At 28.9% G+C, this 21827-nt stretch overlaps 3 long non-coding RNA genes across 7 annotated transcripts in view; all 3 read left to right on the plus strand.

Moving 5' to 3' along the window:
* The window catches only part of LOC105737375 (uncharacterized), a 94285-nt gene extending 84420 nt beyond the window's left edge, over positions 1-9865 (plus strand). For 3 of the 5 annotated variants that reach the window (XR_015293905.1, XR_015293906.1, XR_004226231.2), the window contains exons 2-7: positions 5756-5937; positions 6026-6502; positions 6883-7020; positions 7119-7352; positions 8740-9167; positions 9429-9865. This is a non-coding gene — a long non-coding RNA (uncharacterized LOC105737375). Of the gene's footprint in view, positions 1-4779; positions 4874-5755; positions 5938-6025; positions 6503-6882; positions 7021-7118; positions 7353-8739; positions 9168-9428 lie in introns of those variants that run through there. The other 2 variants (XR_004226229.2, XR_015293908.1) reach the window with 2 other exon arrangements.
* A 1782-nt stretch (positions 9866-11647) lies between these two features.
* Positions 11648-13294, plus strand: LOC116415606 (uncharacterized). Its single transcript, XR_015293929.1, has 6 exons — positions 11648-11932; positions 12027-12078; positions 12158-12231; positions 12422-12550; positions 12671-12794; positions 12864-13294. It is a non-coding gene; the product is annotated as an uncharacterized LOC116415606 (long non-coding RNA).
* A 371-nt stretch (positions 13295-13665) lies between these two features.
* LOC105737377 (uncharacterized) lies at positions 13666-16619 on the plus strand. Its single transcript, XR_015293931.1, has 2 exons — positions 13666-13938; positions 14014-16619. It is a non-coding gene; the product is annotated as an uncharacterized LOC105737377 (long non-coding RNA).
* The last annotated feature ends 5208 nt before the right edge of the window (positions 16620-21827 follow it).

Below are 21827 nucleotides of genomic sequence, written 5' to 3' on the forward strand. Positions count from 1 at the left end.
TCATAAATTATCATTACTTTTTGTCCCCAAATTGAGATAAAATTTCATGAGATCGAAATGTAAAAAATGTTTGAATATTTCAAATATTCTAAAAAAATAATGAAAATCAGAAAAAATTCATTTTGTGAAACGTTCCATCTTCCGCTTCCCTAGTTTTATTTTAAGATAGATTGGGAAGTTTTAACTCCGTCGTACGTTGGCAACCGTGGTTGCGTGGAACGATGCGGACAATCTTCCCAAATTGAAACAATCGAACTGTCTTTTCATCGACCATGGATCGATCTTCGGTTTTATTCCCAAACTTTTCGCAAAACTTTTCACTTTTCGTTTCCGCAAGACCTCCCGCCTCTTGCGTATTTTCCGAACTTTCCACGAATCCCTTTGAAATTGTAGCGAGAGTCTGGCTTCCCTTTATTCGATCTGATTAAACGCGATGCCAGACTTGGCTCTTCGCAATTTTCATTTTGATGGAAGAAATTATACGTCCTGGCCAGTTCCTCGAAATCAAATAGCACCATAAACTGCTGGAACTTTTGCTGAGCAATGTAAAAATACAAATATTTACATTTCATTTAAATATTTTATTACAACATTACGTTCTTTCTCTTTTTTATCGTTTAATTATACGTACGAAAATGCATTAAATTATTGTCTTCTTTCTCTTTTTACGTACACATCGTTAGATTAACGTTGGCATATAATACATAATATATACAACCTGTTAAAAATGTTAATTTGGATCTACACGAATATTTACATTTAAAATCGTGATTAATCATAATCACATTGAAGTTGAAAAAACACGCCATTTTTGTCATTCCCTTTTCACATTTTATTAACAGAAAAAAATTCTAATTTTTCCTAATTCCCCCCTCCTCTCTCCCGCAAGAAAAATTGACACGAAACGCACAAATTTTATTTCCTCCCCCACGAAACAATCATATCTACATTCTTGTGAAAATATCTTGCGAAAAGATAAGGTGTATATATGGTTAAAGTTGAAAAGTCCAAACATTTGGCCCGAGTTAGTAGAGATGAAGGAAAGGAGATAAGGAATAAGAAGAAGGCCAGACACGAGCGAAACGATTGGCACGATCGAATCGCGTGAATGTAGCTGTCGTCGATATACCCGTGCGTTTACGCTTTTATCGCTTGGAAACCTTCTCGTCACGGGCAACGATGCATTTATATGCCAGCCTCGTTCAAAGGCAACGACAACCTATGGAAAGAGACTGTCAGTTCCAATGCAACAGATATATCCGTTCTTTCCAGTTCTGGCAGAGAGAGAAGTCGTAAAATGTTGTATTTTCGAGGGAGGACAGTGACATCATATGAAACGACACGTCGAGATATGCATATTGCGGCAAATTTTTCGTAACGTGCAGTGTTGCGTATTTTTTTAAATATCGCGAATGAGAAAATAAAGAGAGCGATGATGATGGCGTGAAATGAACATTGATGTACCGTCCAACCATAGAGGAAGGTGGTAACCGGTGGAAAAAAAATATAATACGAGTTGTTTCGTATTTTTGAATAATTGTTGACATTTTTCAGTGGAATTATACATTTATACGAACAAATAATATTTGTCTCTATTTTACGATTGAATTAATTATACGATAATCATCTATGAATAATTATTAATTTTAAAAAATCTTAGTATAATTACGAGTTAATAATTTATTAATTTTATTGCATGCTAGTGACAAGTTTCGTAATGAAACGAATAAAGATGTACGAGTCTTATATTTTAGGTTAGATCAGTTACTAGACTACTGTTCAAGTTACTAGACTAGACTAGACTAGACTAGTGAATTTTCTTGTATAATCTTGTAACACGTTTCGCAATGAAACGAACGAAGACCCACGAGTTTTATTTTTTTCTTTTTTTAGATTAATCGATCGAAGGACAAACGGTGCGTACTCTTACACAATCAAAATAATACTATTAAAGAAATTTTATAAGTTAGTAAGTTCTCTCTTGTTGCATAATAAACGTAATATGATGAAACGAATGAAAATCTACAAGTTTTATTTTTTAAGCGAGGTTATGTTATATTGTAAAGTAAAATGAAATCATATTCTATTAAATACCAATAAAATACAACCTAAATACCAATCTTGCAAAAAAAGAAAAAAAGAAAAAAAGGAATGAACAAAACACTCGTTACTTTTAAACAAAATACAACAAGCACAAATGATAATTTTCATCGAACTTCGCGTTAAAAAAATTCCAAATGAAAATGAAAATTACACGGCATCGTTAATTAAATTATCTCGTGTGAAATAAGTTTTCATTATTTTCGAAAATATCGTTCGTGGAAAGTGCTCGGTCCACCGACAAAGTTATTGTACAATTTCGTTGCAGAGACGACTTGTTATTGTCGTCACGTATTTTTAGTCGAGCATGGAAAATAGGTTTTTAATGGCGAAACGCACGCAAGCGATCCATTTTAATCAGATTTAACTCTTGCGGTTTATACGGTTCGACACACATCGCCACGATGGGTTTCGTTGGATTTTTCAGTTGCGGTAATAAAGGAGATTGAGCAGTCACTTATAGCGGTTGATACATGATATATTACGTATAATACAAAGACAGCTAACGAACCATCTACAAGATACAGTGAAATATTCTTGCTTATTCGAGCTTAAATAAACTTGAATTTATGTCTCATTATTTTTTTTCCTTTCTTTCTTCTTTTTATTTGGAGATATCTTCCTCGATTCGAGGCATTGCATTTCTCGGACAAATGTGCGAAGAATTATTGATCGGATTCTTTTTATAGGATATTTCACGTAATTTTTATTTTTGATTTTTTCTTTTTTTTTTTTAATTTTAATACGAGATTCTAATGTAATTAGAAAAATAATTCCAATTTTTTGATTAATAATAATACGTGTTAAAATTTTGTGTTCTCATCTTCGCATAAAATTTCCATGACTATACAACTATATAATTAACTAAACGATATAATTTTAAAATCTCGATCAAATCCAATTATCCTACGTTGCACAATTTCTCGGAAAACTACAAATATTCGAATATATTCGCTTAAATAGAGAAATATATATTTGTCCAAGATAAAAGGAAGATCGTCCACGTGGAAAATTGGGAAATAGCGAGAGGTAATGATGGATAGAGCGGAAGTTGGTCGCTTTGACCGTCACATGGGCCGCGTTTTCGGTAGTGGAACAGGGACTCTGCCTATGCCCAGATGGCTGCTTTGAATTCAAGGAAACGGAAACTTGGGGCTTGCCTACTCGGTGCATTAATTAAAGCGCGCTTCGCTTTCATGTCTGACACACCGGCGACGTTTGGGGACAGTTGTTGAACACTTTGAGAAACGCGTAATGCGAATTAATTTTGCTCGAACAACTCTTCTATTGTCTGATTACGGCAACAATGTGATATTTGTTAATGGATATTTACTGATTTCTTTCTTTTTTTTTTTTTTTTTTTTTTTTTGTAAATTTTGGAAAATGTGATAATAGTATCTTCTTTTTAAGTATGTAGCAGTGATTTTTCACGAGGGAATTAATAATTAAAATCGGAATAATAAAATCTAATTCTAATGATTTTAATATTATATTTGGGAAAGTAAATTATTTAAATATTAGAAATGAAAGATTCTCGATTCGAAGAATGATAATTTTGAATTACATGCAAAAATTGTATAGCAGAAAATTATAATACAACGTTCTTACAATATTTATTATTAAAGAAAATGATTGAGTAATTTTGTTTCAAGCTCGTACAAATTACTGATCAGAAATTATAATACGTGAGAAAATTATAATACGAAATGTGAAATTAATCGTAATCGTATTTATCGAAATATTTATTTTATCATACTCCTCTGTAATTTAATCATTCTAACTCGATCTATAAAATATTATACGGCATGCATTGGCTACCTTGTAATTATCAAGAATATGGGATTCTAGTTTTTCCTGTTTAATTCAAGTTTTTACGTGAATGGAAAGAGGATAGATTTTTTCGAAAAAAGTCTACTGTGTAATTAACTTGCAACGTGATCAAATATATTCTTACTTCGAGAATATAATAATTTTTGATCTTTTTCAAGAAAGTAAAATTAAGATAAATACAAAATTGGGGCTCTGTGCATCGTGCACTTGGAAGAAATAAATTCTCGATTCCATCTTGTTTTATGAATTTACAAGGCTTGTTTAATCCGGTTGGATTTTTCTTTCAACGATAATTTAAAATCAAGATGATCCGTTATTTTTAGTTGACAATTTTCAAAATTTAACTATCCTCGTAATTACTTACTCGTATTTTATTACATCTCACGAGCATTATCGAGATTATCCTCTTACTAGCTCGCCGATGATGAAAATTGAGGGGTTGAGAAATATTGTAAGAAACTAGAAAACTCAACAAAAAAATTAAAAATATCGACACGAACTACTTTTCCTTATTTTATATATATTTAAATTATAGATTAACTCGAATATTCCAAAAAGTTAGTAATTGAAAAAAAAAATAACGAAACACTGGTGTAAACGATTATTGTTAATTTTATCGAAGAATTGAAAACAACTCGTAAAGAATCCCAACCAAAAAAAAAAAAAAAAAAATCGCACAAAAGAAGATCTGGAAAATGATTAAAAAAGACGAAAATCTGTCTGGAAAAGAGAATTAATTAGAAAACTATTTCCTGAACTGTGACAGAAAGCCTCTGGCTCGCCTCTGCCCCCTCCCCCCCCCCTTTTAATGACAATTTTCCCTCTTGCTTCGAGGTTGCTGCATCGCGAAAAGAAGCGCGAGAAAAATATGAGAAACCACCCTCGGCCAGACACGGAAGTGCGCACAACTGTTCACGCGGAAGCCAGACCTGTTCACGGCAAAGTATGTACACCGTCTCGCAAGTATATTGTTAAAACATAGGGGGATCCCTTTGATAACGAGCACCGCCGCGGGTCCACCGTCTCTCGGGATAAGATTTAACGAGGATATCGCGGCGCAGTGTGTGCCCTGCTCAGGCTGCCGACTCCACTCTCTCTTCTCCCTTTCTCGCTCGCTCTATCTATCTCTGTCGTTCGCTCGCTCTATCTATCTCGCTCGCTCGCTCGCTCGCTTGCTCGCTCTCGTATCTCTCCTCGCTCGCTCGCTCTCGCTCTATCTATCTCTCTCGCTCGCTCGCTCTCGCTCTATCTATCTATCTCTCTCGCTCGCTCGAGTCGTAAGGACGGCTCGGCAAAGTGTGAATTTCTCTGCACTTTGATGCGTGACGCGGAAATGAAGCTCGATTCCCTTGAACCTTGCCTCGATGCATTTGTAATTCGAAAAGGGATGAAAGGAGAGAGGGATTCTCGGGGAAAGATAGTTTCGAATATATGAATTTGTTTGTTTGGTTGGTTGGTTGTTGCCTTTTCGATTTATTATGGGTGGCTGTTAAAAGTATTCGATTATTATTTTTTGGGATTTTGGAATTTTGAAAATTTTGGTCTTTTGTAATTTAATATTTAAACCCGTTATGACGATAAATCGTATGAACGAAAATTTTTATTATTTTATCTAAGAGATAAATTGATATTATTATATTTCGATTTTATCGTATTGATTGCAATTTCGAATATGAATTATCATCATTATTATATTATTATAACGAATCGTTCGATTTTTGAAAATATATTTTTTGGCGCTAAAATTAGGATTTTTTTTTTTTTTTTTTTTCATTTATTTATTTTCTATTTCTTGCTCTAATCTCTTCATTTTTTTTTTTTTCAGGAGACTTGTCAATGAGGAGGTGGTCGTGTTGTACAATAGAGACAGGGTTCTGTAAGGCAGAAGTTCTGAAATTTGACAATAAATAAATAGCGACCAAGAACATTTTCTTTTAGAAATCCAAGTTTCTTCTACTGCTCTACAGGAGCAATGATTTATTTCAGGAACCTGAGGTAAGTTCGAAGGTAAGTTTGTTTTCTTTTTTCTTTTTTTTTTTTTTTTTATGAATGTAGTAGAGTAATAAAAATTGAAAAAAATTTTTTATATTCTTAGAATACAGATGTTGTTGATAAAAAGAAATTACCTATTGTAAAATTGCAATGAAAACTGCAAGTACAAAGGAAGCAGCTGTATATTTTTTTATTATTTGAAATATTTAAATATGAATGCTGAAAAAGGAGAAAAATGTGCAAAAAATAAGTATCATTTTTAAGAGTATCCATTTTGCATTTAACTGCATCATAAGCACTCCATCATATTTGAAATTGCATGTTATACATGGGTGTCAGGCAATGCAATGCTTCAAAATGATCCAAGATTCACTTTATGCGGGTGATATATGTATTTGCTCGCATTCCACGTGTCAGTTCAATTAAGTCGCATATACATCAAGATCCTCGATGCATAACGAGAATTCTAGGAAAAAAGAAACGGAACAGTCGAGAAGAGCACTTTGATATTCAAAAAAGAAACACGTAACCATCAAAGATTTTCTTTTGAAATATATAAATTTATAGATGGATGAATAATGTAGGTATTTTTTTTTTTTTTTTTACTTGTAATTTAGATATAGATTCATTCTTTGTTATATTTGATATTTTAGTTTTATATATTTACTATATTATGCAATTAAAAACATGTTTTTTAATTTTCATAAAACTTCATTTAGAATATTTTAGAATATTTTTGTTTTATTTAGAATAATTTGAAGAAATGTTTGAACTATCATAATGTAATTTTGTAATGCTTCAAAAATCGAAATTATAAAATTAAATTTTAATAAGTTTTTTCTATGTTCTACTGATTTAAAGATATTAGCCTAAAGCAAGTTATATTTTTATAAAATATCTTAGAATATTTTACATTTTGTTAAAATTTTTCTTTATCCTCTTCTACGTTTCTAATTTCAGAATTTGATTAAATTATATGAAGTGTATCCATAATGTATATCTATAAATGAACATTTCAAGTATCCTGATAATTACAATCAATAAAAGAATCCATTAAAAATATAATAAATTGTCGCATCTTTTAAAGAAGATTTAAAGGTATTATATTTAAAATTTTTATATTTAAAATTATTACATTAAAATTCTCATAAAATTAAATTTTACATTTTAACAAAATTTTCCTTTATCCTCTACAGTTTTAGATCAAATTGCGTGAAATCCTAGATAGATCCTGTGTCCACGATAACATTTAACTTTCAATAGTAAAATTACAGGCAATTACAATCGATAAAAGAATTCATTAAAAAATTCAATGAGTTGGTCACATTTTTTAAAAGTCGTTCATTACCTGGCCATAACGTGAAATATTTCGAGGACATCCAGTTCATTAAAAACGAGTTCTCGACTCGTGATATTAATTCTTCACGATGGTAAGATCGAAGTGCAAACGTGTAAGAGGTCTGAAAAAATAGTGGGCTCTCTCGATCAGTTTCATTGCATGAAAGAATAATCAAATTTTAAAAATTGATCGTGAGGCTGTGATATTGTTTGGAACGTTGAATCTTTATAAAAAGTTAATGCACTTGGATAACTTCATGCGAGCGAAAGATTCCAGTTTTAATGGATATGAATATTTTGACATCATGAAAGTTTCTCTCGTTCGAGGAGAATATAAATTTGATCGTGTAAACGAATTCGTGAAGCACTGTGAAAACACTGGTCGTGTTTTCTGTAGATATTTGAAAGGAAATTGCAATGCAATTTCTTGTAGGAATAGATTGAAAAAGCGTTTAAATTCTTGTGATGGTATTTTTATATCTGAAAAGATTTTTAATATAATAAAATGTTGAATATAAAATAAAAAAAATTCTAGTAGGAAAAATAGAAAATTTTAATATTTTTATAAGATATAAAGCTTTAATATTTAAAATTTTAATAAGAAAGATTAAAATAAATAATATTAGTAGAAAAGATGAAAATTTTAGACATTTGTATTTTTATTTATGGATCAGAATTATCATACAAAAGTATAAACTTCACAATCAGTCACAAAAGACTACAAATTATACTTTGTTATACAACCTGTAATCTTTTAATCTCTTTAATGAAAAAACTTTTAGAAAGTAAAAAATTAAGGTAGAGAAGATAAATGTAATCATGTTAAAATTAATCTTATTACGACATTGATCAATTGAAGATAATCTGATAAAATTAGTTCCATTTTCTAAATGAGAATAATATATCACATTTTTTATAGGCATGCATTTAATCACCTAATATAATTATCATTAAACAAAGATGATCTAAATTAAGTTTATGATTCAAAGTTAAAGATTGCAAAAAAATCTTGCATCCATATTTTGTACTATCTTTAGAAACAATTGCTTTGAAATTCTTTTTTATATTTTTAATTTAATTAAAATATCTCTGATATAATTGACACATTTATGTGCTTAGAACCGAATTATCATTTTCCGCATTTTATTTTCTTTTGAATATATATTAACTTAAATTAATTTTTAAAGAATCTTTTAATTTTACTGAATGTATAAAATAATTCAAAGAAAATTTATTATTTAGATATATTGTTAGTTTCATATAATCATATAAAATATAATTTATGTTATTTAAGAAAATAGTACAAAACAATCTATCTAATTAAATTAAAATTATATCAGATGATTAAACATGATTCAAATTTTGTTTAAAATCTAATTTCATACAATAGAATTGTATAAAAATAGTAAATTGTTATAAAAATAGATATATAAGAAAATTAAATTTAATGTAATATAGTTAAACTTGGTATTGTTACAGATAATTGAAGTAAGAAAGAAAACGACAATTCACTTGGAACAACTTAATACAATGAGTTCATTAATGAGGATCCATACATCACGCATTATGCAAGATATATGAATGTTAGCCACAGGCATCGCTAATTAACAGTTGAATCAAAATGATCATTCGATTTGTAATAGCATCACAATTATTCACATCGATCGACACACTGCTGATCACGTTATACCCATTGTCATTGCATTTGACAGACGCGTCAATCAATTTATAACACAGGCACGGAAGCTATACGTCCCGTGCATCCTGAAACATGGCGATCAACGGAAGCCCTCGAAAGTGAAAAATCCCTTGAAAAATAGAACGGCTGCCAGGATGATCCGTTGTATATTGGAGATAGTTTGGCGAAAATTGAAATTTTTCATCGCGCCGCTTGAACCAATGTGCAGGTACATTGCTTCTCTGTATTTATAATAAATTAGGGAATAACCTGTTTTGTATGTTATTTATAGATTGGTAAAGATTAGCATAGAATTAATTTTTGAGAGAATTTCTTAAAGAAATATTGGTCTTATGATAAGATTAATTTCTTCACTTTTTATTTTTATAATATTTTGAGATATATAATATATTTTTACGTGTCGCATATTTTATGTATTTTTTATATATTTTGTCTTTATAAATAATTTATATATTATTTTATGTGAAAGGCAGCAAAGCAGAGCAAATTTTGAGAAAGTATAAAAGATATGAAAGGATCATAAAAATAAGAAATAGACATGAAGAGAAGAGGAAAAGACAGAAGAGGATTAAGAAGAATAAGAAAAAGAATGGGGAAAAAAGAAGAAAAAGAAAAAGAAAAAAAAAAAGAAGAAGAAACCCAAAGAAAAATAAAGCAATAACAGATTTTAAATGTTATATTTTTTGTTGTATATTTTGTTACATTCTAAAATTTCATATTTTAAATCTTCAGATTGACATGATGTTAAATTTAAAGAATAATTAAAATGTTTATATATATTTATAATATTAATTTTATATTGAACTATTGGAAAATATCTATTAATAGTAATAGATTTCGTAATATTTTTATATTCTTGCATATTGTATATTTCTATATGGTACAATATATTTTATATATATTTTATATTTGTGTATTTTTCACTTTTTCTTCCCTTTTTTCTGAGAAATTCTTTTCTTTTAATTTTTCCAAGACAAGTTTTTTGCTTCTAAACACACAGATTATTTTTGTTAGCAAGCATTCAAATATTATAGAATTGCTGTTATATTTATTTTCTATCCTATAATATGAAGAAAACATCATAATAAAAACGATTCTTGTTTTAATCAAGATATATCAAAATTTTACGATTTAATTTGATATAATTATTCTGCAATATAATTATAAATATTATAATTATGTAATATAATGTATAACGACTATTTCGTTTAGTAAAATTTAAATTTATTAAAAAAAATTACAGATTTTAAAATATTTTCGTTTTTTTTTTTTTTTGTCAATTGACAAAGATCGTTCTTCACATCTATTCTGCAATTATAAAGGGAATATATTTTTGCGTTGAACAGAAAAAATATTGTCAAGGATCAACGCCATCTCGCGTTTGGATCACCGAAGCTCCGACTTGTTATTAGCATAGCAGAATGTGCAAGGAGGTATGCGAATTCGCGTGACGTCACAGACAAGGAACGCAACATTGTGCGAGAAAGACAGAGAGAATTTCCCGCCAATCCAAGAACGCCATATTGAAAATTCATTAATTATTCATTTTCTAATTAAAATTTCTGCACTTTTGAGATCTTATTTTAAAGCTAGAACTTCAGGCAAGTTTCCTATAACAATTTTAATGCAAAATTCTTCTTAATTAATTATTTATTAACGATTAATGCGACGTATGTTCTAATACATCAATGACGCCATATTGAAAATTCATTAATTACTCGTTTCCTACTAAAAATTTCGACACTTTTAAGCTTGTATCTTGAAGCTAGAACTTCAGACAAGCTTCACATATAAATTTTATGCATAATTTTACTATTATTTAAATAAATAAACTAATTGTTTATTACTCGATTATCGAGCGAAGGTTTACAACTGAGATATTCTGTATAATAATCGTTAATAAATAATTAATTAAAAAAAGTTTTATATTAAAATTGTTACGAGAAGCTTGTCTGAAGTTCTAGCTTCAAGATACAAGCTTAAAAGTGTCGAAATTTTTAGTAGGAAACGAGTAATTAATGAATTTTCAATATGGCGTCTTCGATGCAATAGAAAGTATGACGAATTAATCGTTAATAAATAATTATTTAAAAAGAATTTTGCATTAAAATTGTTATGAGAAGTTTGTTTGAAGTTCTAACTTCAAGATGCAAGCTCAAAAGTATCGAAATTTTTGGTAGAAAATAAGAAATTAATGAATTTTCCATGTAGCGTCATTGTAATGGTGGAAAATTCTCTCTGTCTTTCTCGCACAGTGTTGCGTTCCTTGTCTGTGACGTCACGCGAATTCGCATACCTCCTTGCACATTCTGCTATGCTAATAACAAGTCGGAGCTTCGGTGATCCAAACGCGAGATGGCGTTGATCCTAGAAAATGTTTAAATTTTCGTTTAACTTATCGATAAAATGGATTCCATTCAAAATTTATAGAATCAAGGAAAGAACGTAAAAAAATAGAGTATAATTTATAAATTATTTATTTAAATAAGAATATTTAATAATATAAAGGAGAATAATAAAGAAAAATATTTTTCTGAAGAAATTGTATTTGAAGAATATACATGTTATACATATGTAAGTAAATATTTCATCATATAAATAATACATTGTGTTTTAGGTTATTTTTTTTATTATAAATAAATCGTATACATTCTTATAGTTATTCGTTTATTCTTACTTTAAAAACAGGCTTTATATTGAGAAAATATTGTTATATGTCAATATATTAAAAATTAAAACAGTGGAATGGAGTAATTTATATAGATCATATTTAATACAAAAACTGTAAAGAAAACAACTAAAAATTAAAAAAATTGTTCTAGATTTTAAATATTTTCAGGTTTTAAAAAATGTTATTAATATAATTTTAATTTTTGAATTAATTTAATTGAAAATATGGAAAAAAAAGTAAATAATTAGGATTTATAATACAAAACATTCTTCTTTATTTTCTATTCTAACAATAAATATTTTGTAAGTATTAGTTGCTATAATATGGCATAATATATTGAACTAAAGTAATAAAAATATATTTGTCTTTTAATATTTGTTATATTTTTATTTGTAGCGATTTTCAACCAAAATTGGTCGTTAATAAATAAATGTAATAATTTCCTGAGGTCTGTTAAAAATTATACATATTTTTATTACTTTAAGTATTAATACTTATTTTTATTCTAATGAATTCTATCTTTTTAGGAAATGAAGAGGAAAAAACAAAAGAAAAATAACAAGAAAAATATATTTCATTTCGAAAACGCGACGAACAAAATGTACTAATAATATTTAGAAATATCTTTGATAATCGTATCTTAAATAGACCAGACTAAAAGGAGTTTTTTCAAAGATTTTCAAACAAAAAAAAATTTTCAATACCTTATATACATTTTTACATGTTTGTTATGTATTTTATGTATATTTGAACACAAATTTTTTTTGATAAAAATTTCAATTTTGTACTAGGAGAATATAACTTGAGAAGAGATGGCACATGAAATTCTTCTTAAAATTTTATGTAAGTCATAAAATTTTTGGATATGCAATTAGAATTTTGTGATTTTATATCAGAAGAATATGACATATAAAGAAGTGGTATGCAAAATTTTCGTTCAAATTTTATTATACTTACTTGTAAAATACTTACCTTTTTATTATACTTACCTATTGTAGCTGCCATTTATTAAGAACATTTTTCTGTTTTTTTTTTTCCAGTTTTCTTAATTCTACGGATACTTACCGTTTACATACTTACCTTTTAGGATTGCTTTTTTTGCAACATTAAATATTCTTTTGTCATTTTCTTAATAGAATATTTCAGGAATACAATTATTACAAAGTAAGTCGTGTAATTTTGTCATTTGTTGAGAATTTGATTTGTTTTTGATAACAACAAAAAATATTTCAGATAAATATTGAATAAAAACTTCCATCATATCGATCGAATATTCACAAAACAAAGTTCATCTCGTTGCAAATTCCCGGACTCCCCAAAATCCACGCAACGCTACTCCGGATCGATTAAGGAGAAAATTAGATCTAGAGGACCGTTATTGCACCGCGATTACCAATATTGTAGTATGCATCGATAATCGAATGGATCCCCTCCTATCTATCTATCGATTTTCGCTGATGCATCGATATTTCGTCATTTGCCCGTTAAATATGCGTCCATGCCTTTGTAAAGCCATATCTTTCGTTGGATTGTCGCGTCAAATGCAATTCATTCCGCGCGATTGATTCACCATTGAAAAACTGTGTTGCAGCATGCTTTGCCCTTCGAAAAGTAATTAACAAGCAGGCTAGCATGCATTTATTTATTCCGGAAATATTCTGTTCGGGGAACAAGCGTGAAATGCGATCGGTCCTTGTCATGTTGAGATCACAGAAATCGAACGTGATGGAGCGGAATTGAAATATATACATGTACAGAGAGTTCGGCTGTAGGTATTTAAAAGAAAAAAAAGCCAAAATAAAAGAATGGCTATCAAGAATAACAAAAATCTTTTTTATTAACGATTTATAAAATAGACGAAAATATCCTTGAAAGCGAGAAGATATTTCAGGTAATAATTTCTTTATTCTTGATTTTTGTCTTATTTTGAATTAAAACATCGCCCTTTAAATTTTTATATTATATATATATATATATAAAACTGAACATATGTATATAAGAATATATACCATTGAATTTTTTATATTACGCTTTTGCACGGTTCGAGTGGAAATTCCGCTGAATGCGGCTGGCTGGTTGCATAGCCGATATAACTGATGCAGGGGAAGAACGAATATACGCGATAGAACTGCAATATTGGATAGATTTGTAATACACGAGGGATTCAGAACAATCAGCCACGCAAAATGTTGGTTTTAAATGTTAAAAATCAAATGTCATGAGATTTGCGAATCTGTACTATTTTATCCTAAGTTAATTTCATGTGGATAATATTTTAAAGGATATATTTGCAATTAGCCAATATAATGTAATATCAAGTAACAATTGTGCGACTATATTTTTTGCTTAACCGTTCTAGAAAATAAACTCATAAATCTTTTAGATCCTGAAATTCAAGACCTAGGCATAGAAAGAACAAACGCCTCATCCAATTCTCTCAATTTCCCTTAAAGCGCACATAAAATGGAATAAAAAGGCGCAAGAAAAAAGTTAAAGGATCTATTTTCTGAGATTTATAGCGCAAAGATAAAAAGACCAATTTTTGCACGATCTAATAAGCTATCGGAGCATACATAGAAAAACTACAATACAAAAAAATTTAAGCTAGAGGTCCTAAACATGAGAAGGCTGAACTTAATATATTTTATTCTACGATTAATTTCTCAGATTAGGACATATGAAAAATTCTAAAGAACCATATCCTAAAATCTAAGGCTGTATAGCTAAAATAGGAAGGCTAACCTTTGAACGGTTGATTCAGCTACCAGTGCACGTAAGATAAGATAAGCCGCAAAAAAAGAAGCCAGAGAAGTCTAAAATTTAGGACCCAAATATAGGCAAACATAGGGAAAGCCAAGAAGATCCCAAAATTTATGGCCTTAACATAGGAAGACCAATCTTGCACGGTTGATTCAACAACCAATTTCGCTTAGAGTGCAAAATTGAAGCTAGAAAATTCATATCCAAGAAATTAATACCCGGACGTAAGAAGGCCAAACGAAAGAGGAGCAATCATCGAATGTACACACACACATGTAGCATATCTAACAGGTAGCCCGACAGCAGCACCACCACCACACCCAAACGAAGGGGAGTAGAACGTAAAGGGAAGCTGTATCGATTGGAGGCTTTGCTGGGTAACCACCGGCAGCTTCCGTTGGTCCTGCACTCTCCTCCAAATCTCGCCATTGGAAAGCCAACGAATTTTACACCACGTGTTCCATCGACCATGTCCAAAGGTCCCGCTTGCTCGAGCTGCCATGAATAGACCCGAGTCTCGACTCGACTAACAGATTTCGTGATTCCTGTAATTAAGTTAATCGAATCGCCTTTGCATACATGCTGGTCTGGCTTAATATACAATCTCGCCACGGCCATTCTAACTATTGGAGTTTAAAGTAATACATCGTGAATCTCCAAAGGCGTATACGTTAAAAGATATTTTAATTCTCTTTAGGATCCGAATGATTTCACGATCGTACGTTGATCGTTTCTAAATCGAATTCGTGATTGAAGGTATCAAATCAACTCAATTTCAGATTTTTTATAATATTTTATAATTATTATAAATATACAGATTTCAACACAAAGTTTCTATTCGAATAGAAAAATAATTATATATTACATACATATATTATTGCGAGAGATCACAAGTAAAATTGCTTGTACGCGCAAAGCCATGCACATTACTCGAATCGTGTAACGATCAAATTTGCCATTAAACGAGTAACATCGCTGTAAATTCGAAATCGGATTGAAAAGCAACTCTTCATTATATTATAGAATTTTCGAGATCAATGAATGTTACAAATGCATCAGCCATGTTGAGACGAAAAAGATGAACCGCAAATTGTGGTTCGAACCAACCGACTAAAATGGAACTAGCAGCTATCGTGATAGTAATTAGATCTAGTTCCATTGGTTAAATAGTTGCAAATGAGAAAATACCATTGTCTATCCGAATCAAATGTGTTGTATGCGATGCATATAGGAAGAAAATTCATTCGATTCACACTAACAGTCGATGCACGAGCACAAATGCTATTTCAATATGGCTGCACGTGATTGGAACGTGAATGTTGAGGTTAGTTTGAAAACATTGTTGGATATAGAATGTTCGACTATAAGTATCCAAAAAAGAAAGTTAAAGGATACTCTTTAATATAAAATAATTGATATGGATCGATTTAAGATCATTTACTATAATTTCGACGTTAAAATTTAAGTTTTGTCAAAAAAATTTAAGTTTAACTTGACAAAACTTAAATTATTATTAGTATTATTATTAGTATTATTATTAGTATGCAGATATTTTTACATTTGATGAAAAACTTAAATATAAAAAAATCTATAAAACATAAAAATAAACGTTTTAAAAAAATAAACTTTAATATAAATTCTATCTTGGATTTGCATAATTATATGCAATCTATTCCTTATCATTATCAATATTTTTTTCACATATTTCCATTTATTTTTATTTTTAAAAAGTAATCAGGAAAATAATAAAATCTTATTATATTAGATTTTTCCTTATTTTTACTCATACATTTATATAAATGTTAAATATTAAAATACATTTGATATTTAAGAAACTGGAACATCCTATGTAATTTCATAACACTTTTGATTATATAATATATAAATTACTTGATACATGATTATTTTTTTATAATATTATGAGTGACTTTCCAAAATGAATATAATACGATGAATCATGCTTACTTATTATATAATTTAATTGATAAATACATCGCTTATTATATGCGACATCTAATTTTGATTCTAATTTTGATCTAATAATCCGATCAAACTTAATCTTTTTTCATCGACAACTTATATAAAAATAAAAATTCTTCTTGAATATTACTTTTATATTTCTTCGGTTAATTCTATTAAATAAAAATTTTACGATATAATGTAATATAATTATATTCAACGAAGATCGTATTTAATAAACGATTAAATAAATTAGTTATATAAATGAAATAATTTACTTTATTTCACATACTATTAATAAATGCAATTGTTTCATTTCAAATACTTCGAATGTGTAATAAGATCTTAGCAACTCTTTCAATTCGAGAGAATTCAAGAGAAGATTTAAAATCAAGTTTTAATTACTTTCGCCTTATTCCAAGCAATCCAATTAACTCATCCTTTTTATCTTTATACAATCAAATAGAAGGGATATATCTACATCGTCATCGATCTAATACATTAAAAATTTTTTTTTTTTAAATAACTATTATGCATGTAGATAAATCTCGTTCTCCAGGATTGCGTTATCATCATCAAAATATATTCTGGACAAGAAGATAATATCAAAGTTATAAAGAAACAAATACGATTAGTTACAAAATTAATTACAAAAAAAGAATTACAGAAAATTAAAATTCTAAAACTAAAATTAAATTTCTATTTTTGTTGGCAGAAGAATATATTTTTTTATGAATGTGTTATGTATCGTATTTGTACAATTATTATTTTAAGCCACATCAATGGTACGTAACATTCACTTGTTTCATATGCATTAGAAACATTAGAAAAAAATCCTTTAACATTATATATATATATATATATTGTGAATGACTAAAATCAAAATACTATATATATAAAGATTAAATATATATAATTATGAATAAAAAAATAATATTGATTTTGCCAAAAGCATTTGTGCATTTTTTAAATTTTGCAAAAAATTTTTAACAAAGAAATTTGACTTGATTTCGTAGTTCTAAATGTGAAATGAAAATATCATTAGTACAAGAAAATTGCGATAAGGATAATTCAGCTAGCGTAATCTCGACAACGTAATAACGATAACCGAGTGATTAATCAATCTTCAGCATCATTATACGCGTGTAAGTGGTGAGGAGGCGTATCGAATGGGGTGGTAGAAGAAGCACGTCGCTGATCACGATTTGCATCTCAAACGGGCTTGGAACGATTGTTGGCTTGATATGGAACATCACGTAACGTAAATCTCGATCGATTGGAAACGATAAGCCAATTTGCGACCTTCTGTCTTTAACGAGCAGACCACTCAAACTACTTCGGCATCTCTTTTGCATCTTGAACATTATAATTAACTGCAAGTTAGGCGTTACCAATTAATGTAGATCGATTAATTAAAGCAAAATTTTTTTAATTTAAAAGAGGATTGAATAATTTGTGCACGAGTTAGAATAGAATGGAATGAAAATGAATTTTAACGCCTGATAATATTAAATAAATGTAAAACTACGATATATTTTTTATTTAAAGAAATAGGAAATTAGAAATAATAGAAATTGCAGATAAAATGTAAAATATTCTTAATTCATCATAGATGTAATTGCATTTTAAAATTGGAAAAAAAAATAAATTTTGATTAGCTACGATATATGCCTTAAATTTTTTTTTTTTATTTTTTATTTTATTTTTATTGGACTTACAAATGGACTATAAATACTTGACATAACTCAGAATAAGAAATTGCATTTCATCTTTCAAATAATATTATATAATTCTTTTCAGAAGAAATATTTAGAAATTCACTTTACATCGAATCGAAATTATATATAAAAAATATTATTACATACAAAAGAAATATTTCAATTTCTAATTAATTTATTATTTGTAATTCATTATTTGATCTACCAATTTTTCGTAAAAATTAATAAAAATAATGATTTCACAATAAATAAAAAAAGGAATATCTCTGTTCAAAATTTGAAGATTTACAAAGAATAAAAATCTATCTGTCGTGACGGATATCGTTTGTATACGTGCAGTTTATTTCTGTCTCATATAATTAACCTTGCTTTAGCATTAAATTTGAACCTCTTCTTTTATCTCTACCTCTTTTATATTCTTTCATTTGGTTTCGAATTTCTCTTTTGAATTTTGCACAGTCATTTTCGCACGCCTTCTGTGTCATTCAACCTATCGTTCTTGCTTTATTAAATGGCAAAATAATCATCTTTTTTATCCGACTCGTCAATTTATATACTTGAACTTATATTCATTTTAATCGTTTATCACACTTCCATTCATTTTAATCACATAATTCTTTATTTAAATAATTATCCAATGCTTTTATTTATTTCGATTAATATGCAAATTGAGTTTTCTAAATTCCTGTAATTTAAATATTTCTGCCACAAAATATAATTTTATTAGTACAATAGTTTTTTTCATAAAATATATTTCACAATAAGAATAAAATATAATTTTAATTATTACACTATATACATATATATTCAATATTGAATATCATTTAAATAAAAATAAAAATAAATTATATATTTATATTTAACATAAAAAGAATTTCAATAATTATTACATGGTATAAATACATGTTAAAGAAAATGCAATATATCTTCAATTTCATCATCAATTAATTTTCAATAATAATAGTATATATATATATATATATTTTTTTTTTTAGATCAAATATCTAATTACATTAATGATACAATAAGAAATTAATTAACAAATTAGCATTAGTTATTTGTAATAATTATATAATATTTGTATTTTTACTACTCTTGAATTATTTTCTTTGTAAATTTATAGAATAAAATACGTACGTGAAAATTAATAAGAATTAAATAAAAAAAACTCTCATAACTGAACTCTGAAAGAAATTATTTTCTTTCTTTTTTTTTTTTTTTTTTGTTTACCATTATATATTTTTATATAACCTGTATATGTGTGTCTGTATATTTTTTTTTAAAATATCTCAAATTTTCAATAGAAAGCGACAATATAAAATATGCAAAAAATAAACACAACCGCACATTCCTCGAGCTCAAACAGTCGTCAACCAGAGTTATCCCCGAAAAGAAAAAAAAAAAAAAAAAAAAGAGAAGGGAAGAAGAAGAAAAAAGAGAAGCACTGACAGCTCTCTTAAATCGAAAAACTAGAGCGCGTAGCAAAAAGAAACAATGGATTTCCACTTGAGAGCAACTCGGCCGGGTAGCTTCAAAGAAAGTCTGGAGTTGTTCGTGCCGAGCGCGGCGAAGTCGCAACTAGCGAGTCTCGTGTTGCACGCTTAAAAAGGCAACAAAAGCCGAGTAGCCCCGGTGAATACGTCAAATTGTCACGAAGAAAGTTTCCATGTCGTTGACCAGCAGGTGAAGAACGACGAATAGGAAGAGGCACTGTATCTAACAACGGCTGTCTCTTGCTCGAAGATCGTAGCGCTACTAGAAATCCCTAGAAAATTCTAGCTCAAAGCCGATCGTATTAGTTCCGCCTAAGTGCTTTTTCCGCTCTTTCGAATCGACTTAAACTCCGTTCGACGTAATTGTAGAAATAAAAAGGAATTTCTTTGAAACTGGTCAATTTGAATAAAATTCTGAAAGACTTCGATAAACGATCGATATAAAATTTGAAGAGAAAGGATAGACCAAAAATATAAAGTTTTTATTTCGGTTGTTTATCAATTTTCTAGATAGATTAATAACAAATTTTCAGTACTATACATTGAATCCTGTCTCTAAAATGTGACGTATCGTAAAACTCATCGTCGTATTTAATAGCTGATCTTGATGTTATATATTGCTTTCTTGAAATATCGCAAATATTGCTTTTAATATTATATAAATCTCTCTCCCCCAATGTAAATCTTATTTACACATTCTCGTTTTACCACATACACACGTGTGTATAATACGCCGAAAATAAACTGCGTCGCTTACCACGTTTCTTACCAAATGCCACTGAAATGTTGCGTATATACCAATATATTTACTAAATGCCAGTACATATACTCCTAGCGCACTAATTTCAAGCGTAGAAATTTCGGTCGGACATAGCCGCAGCAAGAGACCTTTTGACTACGATCTAATTTCTAACGGGTAATTTCATTTAGGGTGCATCGTTTATAGTGGAATGCGAGGGCGTTTACTTCCAACCGTCCACCATCCTTTACATGCTGACTTCAGCAATTTTGAAAGAGTTGTTCGCGCAAATCACATCGTAAACTTTCCTACGGCCGTTTTGATACTCGCATTCCACTCGAAATTATACTTTTCTCGATGTTTGAGTAAATTTCTCCGATATCTCCCGTAACTAAACTCTTTTTATTAAATGATCTACAAACGATTTCCATAACGCTGTCGTCATTAGCGGCGAGCATCCAAGAGATGCTCGTGGAAGAGAGTTTTTCAACGATGGAGCAATGGAGAATCGCATTAATATTTCTCCTCTATTTAGCTCGAAACTCGAAAGTGTACATTTTTAGAATTGAATGACATCTTGATGATATGATACAAGGGTCATCCATGATGATTTCATTAGTACATTCATTAATGGTAATACGATTACATGTGGCCGTTTAATTGACATTTATTTCATAATTTTTTGAGACACAATTTTTCAAATAAAAAAGATTCATAGAAGTTTTATTAAAATTTTAATGAAATGTGTAAAAATAAGGTTATTTCATTATTGTCAATTTATGAGATGAATCTTATCATGTGTGTTTCAATTTTTCAAAGATGAATTGTATCATGGATAGCTACAAAAAATACTTACATCATAATATTTATATATTAATTAAAGAAAAGTTTCTCTAATAAAATTGTCTGTAAATATTTTCTTTTTTTTTTTTTTTTTGTAACTTGTCCTTTTGCATAAAATAGTATGCATATTATTGATCCAGATTGTCGCCAGATTATATACACTTTGTTACAATATTCCTTAGAAAACACATCGTTGAGACCACAGGCTGTAGACTGAGTTTCTTAATTTGAGATGATGTTGTCGAGCCATAAATTTAGTCAAGAGTCCAACGACATTTTACAGAGAAAGGTTTGACAGTGAAACTGACCAGATTACTCGATTGTCTAACTTCCCATGCAAATAGAGCTTAATATTACTACCGGCATTAATAAGATTTTGGTCCATTTGAATATCGAATATTCGTTTTAGCGAATAAAGGACTAATTTTTTTTAAATTTTTTAACGGGGTGGAGAGGATTTTGCAAGCTTCTTTAAAAGGAATCTTTGAATGAATTTTTAAGACTCTGAATGGAATATTAAATTCGTCTCGAAGAACAAAAAACAGAGGAGATGGTTGTTTAAAGGTACATTACAGAGTTGAAATAATCTTTAATATAATTATCTTATTTTTTTTAATCTTTGAAAAATTATTTTATAACCAACTTCAATGCAAAAAGTATTTCTTTTTGTTATTATCATTGTTTC

This window comes from Apis florea, unplaced genomic scaffold, assembly GCF_048593485.1.
Source record: "Apis florea isolate Af1SG1 unplaced genomic scaffold, ASM4859348v1 contig_1914_pilon, whole genome shotgun sequence".
Taxonomy (NCBI): Eukaryota; Metazoa; Arthropoda; class Insecta; order Hymenoptera; family Apidae; genus Apis; species Apis florea.